Source organism: Oculina patagonica, chromosome 8 (assembly GCF_052425735.1).
Source record: "Oculina patagonica isolate OP01 chromosome 8, crgOcupat, whole genome shotgun sequence".
Taxonomy (NCBI): Eukaryota; Metazoa; Cnidaria; class Anthozoa; order Scleractinia; family Oculinidae; genus Oculina; species Oculina patagonica.
The window spans coordinates 17976016-17983944 of NC_135765.1; the positions used below are offsets into that span (position 1 = coordinate 17976016).

At 37.4% G+C, this 7929-nt stretch overlaps 1 long non-coding RNA gene across 2 annotated transcripts; it reads left to right on the plus strand.

Annotated features, from left to right (window-relative positions):
• The first annotated feature begins 217 nt into the window (after window positions 1–217).
• On the plus strand, window positions 218–4367 carry LOC144662872 (uncharacterized). 2 transcript variants are annotated; one of them, XR_013572543.1, is made up of 4 exons: window positions 218–1241; window positions 2233–2263; window positions 3157–3251; window positions 3970–4367. It is a non-coding gene; the product is annotated as an uncharacterized LOC144662872 (long non-coding RNA). The 2 variants fall into 2 exon arrangements; XR_013572544.1 differs by lacking the exon at window positions 3157–3251 and having other exon boundaries at window positions 3966–4367.
• Window positions 4368–7929: the final 3562 nt, after the last annotated feature.

Genomic DNA, 7929 nt, shown 5'->3' on the forward strand with positions numbered 1-7929 from the left:
GAAAGGTTGTACGAATGTTGCGAGGTTTTAGGACTTCTTCGTTATTCCCCTTGCTTATAATCGATCGTAAAGAGTCTAAAAAGCAGCAGGGCTTTACAGAGCTGTGTGTTTTGACACTCGATGAAATCAGGACAGTGGAAGGCGATGACACCAAACTATCAAGAAATTACAGAGAAAGTAAGAAGTATATTTGGTGTAATTACAAGGAATGCACTGTTAATTCAAAAGATCTGTTTTAGCCCCAAAGTGCCGATTTAGCCCCAATAGGCCAAGGGCTAATTTGGCCCCTTTGAGGGCTATTTTGAAAATTTGGCGCAAAATGGCCCCTACGAAAACCAATTCGTCCCCATATAAAACCAATTTAGCCTTCACTGAAAATCAATTCAGCTCTCAAGTCCATTATAGCCCTAGCCATCATAGCTGTTTTGGCCCTAACTATAAGAGTCACTTCTCTTATAAATCTGAGCTGCCCCAGTTAAAGGGTCAATTTGGCACTGGCCCGGTACTGATTTAGACCTTATCTTTTGGGTCGTTTTGTGCATTTTAATTATGGACAGAGAAAGTCGAATTTTCACATGCTAGGTAGCTGTGGACATCACAATCTTTTAACTATACATTGTATAACAGTGAAAATTACGAAAAAAGGCATTTTGTCTGTATCATGTTGTTGTGATATCCCGACACAATTATGCGTGATTTAAAATTTGAGAAACAAGCCCAGTTCCAGTCGACTTATAATGTATACAGATATCAGGGATGGACTCATGATTTTTGAATCGATCCCCCCTTTATTAAAATATGATTGTGTCAAGAAATGTTTTGTTTTCTCATGATTTTCTGTTGTTTGATAGATTCCGTTGTTACGATTATTTGTTTCGTTGCGCGCGTTGCGTGCCTTTTTGCGCTGGCCGAGAGGCTCTGGACGGAACATGCGCAATATACGTTCTTCCCGGCCTCCCCTTCGGTACTTTTGGCGCTTGATTCTGAAAAGCAACGGTTTCGAAGGTCGCTCATCATCACTGGAGTTAATTTTTATGCACGGAAAAGAACGTTTTACTCTCGTAAAGCACAGTTCTAAGAGCTAAGCAGCTGTATGGAGCCTTCTTGCATCGGATCTCAGATTTGTACGCCTGTTTCGACCGCTCTTGATGACCAAGGTAAGCTCGATTGTGTCCATGTGCTGCCTGAATCGAGCCTGAACCAAGTGATTCCTAATCCTAGCTAGATTGTCAACTGTGAAGGTAAGAATTCCTCTTGAAGTTTTGAGATGCTAAATGATATATTAAATATGAAGACACATCTTCGTAAATGTACATGTTAGTCGTGAAAAAATGGTTCATTTTTTTCTAGGCTGACATGAAATTTACATGTTTTACTAACTGATATTAAATGTACATGTACCAGGGTCACTAGGAAGAACAGTTTTACTGATTATGTGCCCTGTGTACAAAATGTAAATAATAAACCCTAAAGACTTATTGAATATATAGCAGATATCGTATGATCTACATTGAATATGTCTGTTTTTGTTTGCTAATATAAAACATTGCATTGGCTGATACTACATGTATTATTATTTAGTAGACCTTTTTGTTTGGTGCAATGCTGCTTTATGGTGTGATTTAGGTTTATGCCAGGGTGGTGTTTAGCTTTATGCTAAGGTATCCTATCCTTTTAGGTATTTTTAAATCACACTGTTTAGTGCCATGTACCTGGACTATTATTATGACAATAATTTATATCCTGAGCCCTTTACTTTTGGTGCAGTGCTGCTTTACATGTTTGGTGTGATTAAGGTTTATGCCAGGTTGGTGTTTAGCTTTATGCTAAGGTGTCCTTCTGTAAAGCATTGATAAATCACACTGAACTGCACTACACTGCACAGTAGCTGCATGTAAAGGCCTATAACACATGTATACCTATTTCACCAAGGTCCATAAATATACATGTACATGTATGTGCAGTGTAGTTTGATTTACTGAACATATTAAACTAAAAAGCATTATTAAATTTTACATTTGTGACATCTTGAGCATCAAAAGCCATTTAAAAAATTGTGTTAAATAAGGTTTACATGTATACAAACAAAATTAAACCGCTTTAGACAAGAAACCTTGATTTGCCATAATTATTACTGTCTTAATTGAATTTCTCCATTATTTTGTATATTGAAATGTCTTGGAAATTGAGTGTGAAACGATATAATTGCTCATACTATTATGTTATTTTCAGATGGGAAATTATATTGTTGGGATGTCCAAAGGTAAGTAAAATCCCAGATTTTATCATTTACATTGTATTTTAAAACTACCTGTAACAATTTCTGCCTGGTTCCTTTTATTATATACATGTATATCTTTTTTGAGTTTAATTCTGCACAAAATATTAATTGTCACATAGTTTAATATAGTTAAAAGTTAAATTGCTCATAATTAATAATCATTAGGTAATTGGGATTCACAATTACTGAGCACTGTAGATTCTCAATAACAGCTTTTTGTCAACAATTATTTTAAGCCTTTTTTTGTTTGGAATGGTGATTGTTGTTTTATAGTATCCTACCTTGTTAGGCATTGATACATGTAAATCACATTGTTGACAATATGCCGCAATATGTCTCCGTGCACTAGCTTGCCTAATTAATGCCAAGTTCTCCAAAATCTTAGTCAGCATTTACTGTAGATGCAGTGTCCCAATTCCTTCACACATTGTCATAACAGAGACCAAACTTTTGTCCAAAAGGCGTCCATTATAGTGGAAGTTGACAACTTAAAGCCACTGTTTAGCTTACAATGGCCGCGGGCGCACTTGGCGAGTTAACCGGGTTACTTCCAATTAATCAATTAAAGTTAACTGGGTTATCAAAACTGTCTGATGCGGCCGCATATTTGAAGAGTTAACCGACCCTTAACCAAGTTAGTGGTTCCCATGGAAATTAATTAAAGAACAATGGATTTTTATAACCCGGTTAGGTTAATTCTAAACTACCTTTCTGGGTAGTTTTAACCAGGTTAGCGGTTTCTTATCAGATTCAACTATTGTTTTAATCGTCAACCAATCACCACTGTGTGAGATGAGATTTTGTTTTCTGTCACACGCAAACATGGCATCTGGACACAATTCATGGCTTAATTCTATAATTTCCCTCACTACTAGAGAACTCGAGAACCGGGGCAACAATGATTTGGCTCAGTCAGGGCTATCGTGGCATCCTCAGCAAGCTTGGCCTGCAGCTTCGCTATAACAGGCAAGTTTGCATGGTTCATTCATGCCTTGAAACACCACATTCCCTTCACTCATCAGAGGGTGGCGAAAGTTCAACCTGTTCAACATTTACTTCTGAACACCCTGGAGAAATTATTGTAGAGGAAGAAATTGAAATAAATCTCAAAAGCAAAAACATAATTGGGCATATGATAACTAACATGATTAAGATAGCCAGCCATTTCATTTATTTACAAGTAGCTAAATCATGACAACACTTCAGTCTTGTCTGATCTTAATGCGGCCTCTAAAAAAGTTTAACCGAGTTAGTTATCGTAACCATACTTTAACCGAGTTAAGTTTTGTGAAAATTTTTAACCGGGTTTCTAAAAAATTACCCCGTCAACTCTCTAAGTGCGGCCGCAGCCAATAATTTCAAAATAAGCTCATTTTGTAGATGTACATGTACAGTGTACAGGTTTTTATTTTTTGGTATGTGTACATGAAGTGTCCACTCTGTTTTGCTTGTGGTTATTTTTATTTGCTGGTTGGGGCAGTACTTTATATATAAATTTACTACATTATATAGTTTAAAAATACTTGAATATCATAACAACAAGGACTTTTACATGTACAGTTTGACTTTATCTTGTTTAGTAAGTTTAACTTGTTACTACATGTACTTTAGCAGTTTACATTTAGTTTAATTTGGTCAGCTGTATGTAGTAAGGGGACTTATCTCTTGTTTTTTTTTTCTGCAGAGAGCTGCTTCAGTTGATGATGACCTTGCCATTTTTGTTCAACCACAAATTGTTGCCATTGGAAGTTTTGACTTCGACAAATTCTTTGCTGTGTGCAAAGGAGTGGTGTTGTACAGTATTCTATACCAGAGCATTGTGTGATTAGAGCTTAAGCATATAAAAACAATATTGCATTTTTACAAAGAAACGAATAGCATGCTGGCAGTAAGTAATGCCTTTCGCCAACTGTAATATCATATAATAAAAAGCACAAAGCTGCGATGATTGTGTGCAAGTAAAATACCACAATGACTCCTAAAAAATCATGTTACAAATTATAACATTCACATGTTAAGGGCTGTGCATGAGTGTACATGAGTAGTCACTGCAATTTATTAGACAGAGAAATAAAAAAATTAGGACTCATTTGGTCACAAAAAGTGTGCTATTTTTGTCCCTAGCTATCAGTTGGAATTGGCTACTGTAAGGGTTATGAGGACTGTAGTGGTCATTATGACAGTCATATAGCAAGCAGATAACCATCGACTCTGATAGCAAGTGCTGGTGCTGATTTAGTTCTGACGGGTAGATGTGTTTAAGCTAAGCATGAGCCAAAACTACTACAAAATGAGTGTCATTTTTACTGCCTTAGGAGGGTTAGAAACGGCTCCTATGAGGGCTATTTAAGAAAAGCAGTATCGTTTCGGCCCCTTAGTTAGGGCCAATTCAGATCTTTTAAAATCCAAAATAGCACCACAGTTTTCCAAAATGGCTCTTCTTTTGGGTCATTTGAACTCCCCAAAAAGGGCCACTTCAGCCCTTTGTAATGGGGCCAAAAAAGCTCTGTTACAAAAGGGCTAAAAGAGCCCTAAAAAAGGTACCGTATTTTACTCACCGTTTCGGCCCCATTTTTGGGGCCAAAACAGATCTTTTGAATTAACAGTGTGTATAAGCCCCATCACGGTGACAATAAACGACCAAAGAACAATCACATTATCGGAAAAAGATCACGAGAATCTCTCAAAGCTACTTCCCCAAATGAGAGAAATTGAGAAAAAAAGGCAGATTGAAGAGAAAAAAGAAAAAGAAAGCAGGCTCCAGCAAAAAAAGGCGGGTGATCCTGAAGATATGACTGTTGCTATTCTTCGCGAAATCTTAACCGAATCAGGAGTACCCTTCAAAACATCTGATAAAAAACAAGTTCTTATAAACAAAGTCTCGAGCAAAGAAATAAACGACAAAATCGTACTGAATCTACAGAAGTCGACGTTTGCTTGCAAGCGACCATAACACAGGAATTCACAGAACAGCAAACATTGAGCGAAGAAGACAGACTAGGAAACGACCTAGCTGATGGCTCAGAGAAGTTGCTCAACAGTGTCCTTAGAACAGAATGCCGTTTTCAAGTTATTTATTTTGATTCTAGACGGCATCGCTTGCTAAAGATATTGATCATTATATTGTTTTTTCTAGCCACCTCTGTAGATGTGAACATGTTTAAGTTCATTGAAGGATTTTTTGCATGTGTTAAGCTGTTGAGCGACCTTTTATGTGCTGAAATCGCTGAATTTTTTTTAGAGATTGCCATACTGTTAACGACTCTGTTGCTAATTTTAATTGCTTTCCTTGCAAATATGGCGGTTTCATTTATCGCACGTTATCTAGATCTCATAATCTTAAGTAACGAATTCCGCTTTCAAGGACGGGTTTTTTGCAGTTAGGTTAACTTATGTCAAATAACTTGAAAACAGTTTTTTAGCATTGTTTCAGTTTATAATATTTTGCTTGGGTTATAGTGTGCGCAGCTGACGGTTTTGTTGGGGAGCGAGTGAGCGGCAAGGTCGCTAGAAACAATCGGCAAAGTGAAAGAAGGCGAGTCTTCGCAGTAATCTCCCACGCGTGCTTTCCGACGAAATCGCCAGCTACGCAGACTACTTGGGACTCCATAGGCTGATAACATGAAATAGAACTAGAGTGAAGGAGGATTTATTTTCTATTGTCTGTTGAACTTTGCGTTTCGGGTTTTTTTGCCGAAAGTCCATAAATAAAAAATTTATTCATTTATTACTGTTACTTAGACAGACTGTTCAATTATCTGGTTGTATGAGGGTGAATTTAAGATTTGTCTTTTGTGTTCGATTAAGTTCGATTTGGTTCGATTAGTTCGGAAATCGAACGGAATCGAACTCTCTCACACAAAGTTTTGGGTTCGATTCTGTTCGATTATCGAACTAATCGAACCGAATCGTTCGATTAAGTTCGATTCAGTTCGATCAAGTTCGATTACCGAACTGTTCGATTAGAAACGTCGGGCAAAAACCCGAAGCAAATGACGGTTTTCTTACTCTGACCATCACAGAGCCGGCAAAGTGAATTCCGAGCGTGTATTTTTTGGGAGTTGACTGCTCCATAATTTTCGCTGAACACACAAGAAAACGTATTCTATTCACTTTCAATTTACTTCGTGTTTGAGCGGGATTTACCGGCCGTTGCATAAATTAGAGTTCCGCGAAATATTTAAGATAATCACGTGACCGGCCGATGCCAGGGTCTTTTCCCGCCCGTTCCAAATTACCAAGGGAAAAGCCCTGGGAACGAGGTTGGGGAAGCACGTCAGTACACGAAAAAACATGTATTTCTAGGCCTTTCTCGATTATGCTAGCATTTTTTTTGGCATTTTGTGGGAAAACGAGCATTTTTTTTTCGTTTTTTCTTCAAAAAAGAAGTGCTAGCATTTTCTGTCACTTTTCATGACTGTGATCTAGATTTTCAGCACTCAGAAGGATAAATAATTCTAAAGTTTCACAATTTTGATTACATAATTTGATTGTTTTCTGTTTGTTTCGACTGTTTGTGCGTTGTGTTACTTGTGTACTTGTGTTGTGTTACTTGTGTGTGTGTTTTTTTATTTTTATTTTTTTTTTAATATTTTTTTTTTATGAACAAACAATTATTAAGTATCACCTGTTGTTAATATGAGCATATAATGTGAGAGTTTGTACGCTTTGTTTGAAATAAAACAACGCATTTTTTGGAATTCAAGTGGCATTTTTTAAGGAAATCAGGCATTATTTTAGCATTTTTGGGGCTTTATGCGAGAATTTCTAGTAGCATTAAATGCCAGTTTCACTAGCATAATCGAGAAAGGCCTATATATTTCAGGCTCATTAATATTCCTCAAGGCATAGTTACAATGTTGAAAACTCTGAAACTAAACCAACGCCTGCACGCAAGTGTCTTTCAAGTAGCGGTCAATTTTCCTGTCAGTGATTTAGTTACTCAGCGGAACAGCTATGACTGAGCATGCTCAAACTAGCGTAATCCAATATGGGCGAAACACATCCAATAATATCGGACTTCCGGTTGAATTGCGCATGCTTTGCTTTAAAAATCATGACTCAACGATCTTCTTGGTGTTTACATACGGCCATTTTATTGTTTCTAAAACCAATCAAAATCAATCTTGCAACGGAGCTTTTGAGAATCGCTCGTGACGTCAAGATTGCGTACTCGAGGTACGAGATTGGACGAAACATGTGACGGCAATTCCTGTACTAACCTAGTAACACATACGGAAAATTGTGAATAAGACATTCCTCTGAACTGCTCACTCAAAGAACTAGAGATAACGTTAATACGGATGTGTTGAGTTGAAATTTCAGAAAACGAAAGGGATTTACCAATTTCAACTAGAAGAAATAAAAACAGGATTTGGGACAATTAAAACAACACAGTTACTGCACGTATTGTGCGTTTGAGCCTTGATTTTTCATGCACTGGGATTTACCAAAAATTTCACTGCTGGGACTGGGATTTGAGCAAAAAGTAGGCTGGGAAATAGGATTTATGCAAAATTTTGACTGGGAAATGGGATTTAGAACCCCCCCTACAGGACCCTCTAGTGGTAACCACAGGTTAGGCTACGTTTACACGGACCCGGTTTCATTTGTAACCGCATCGAAAGCGATGCGGTTACGCCTTTCGT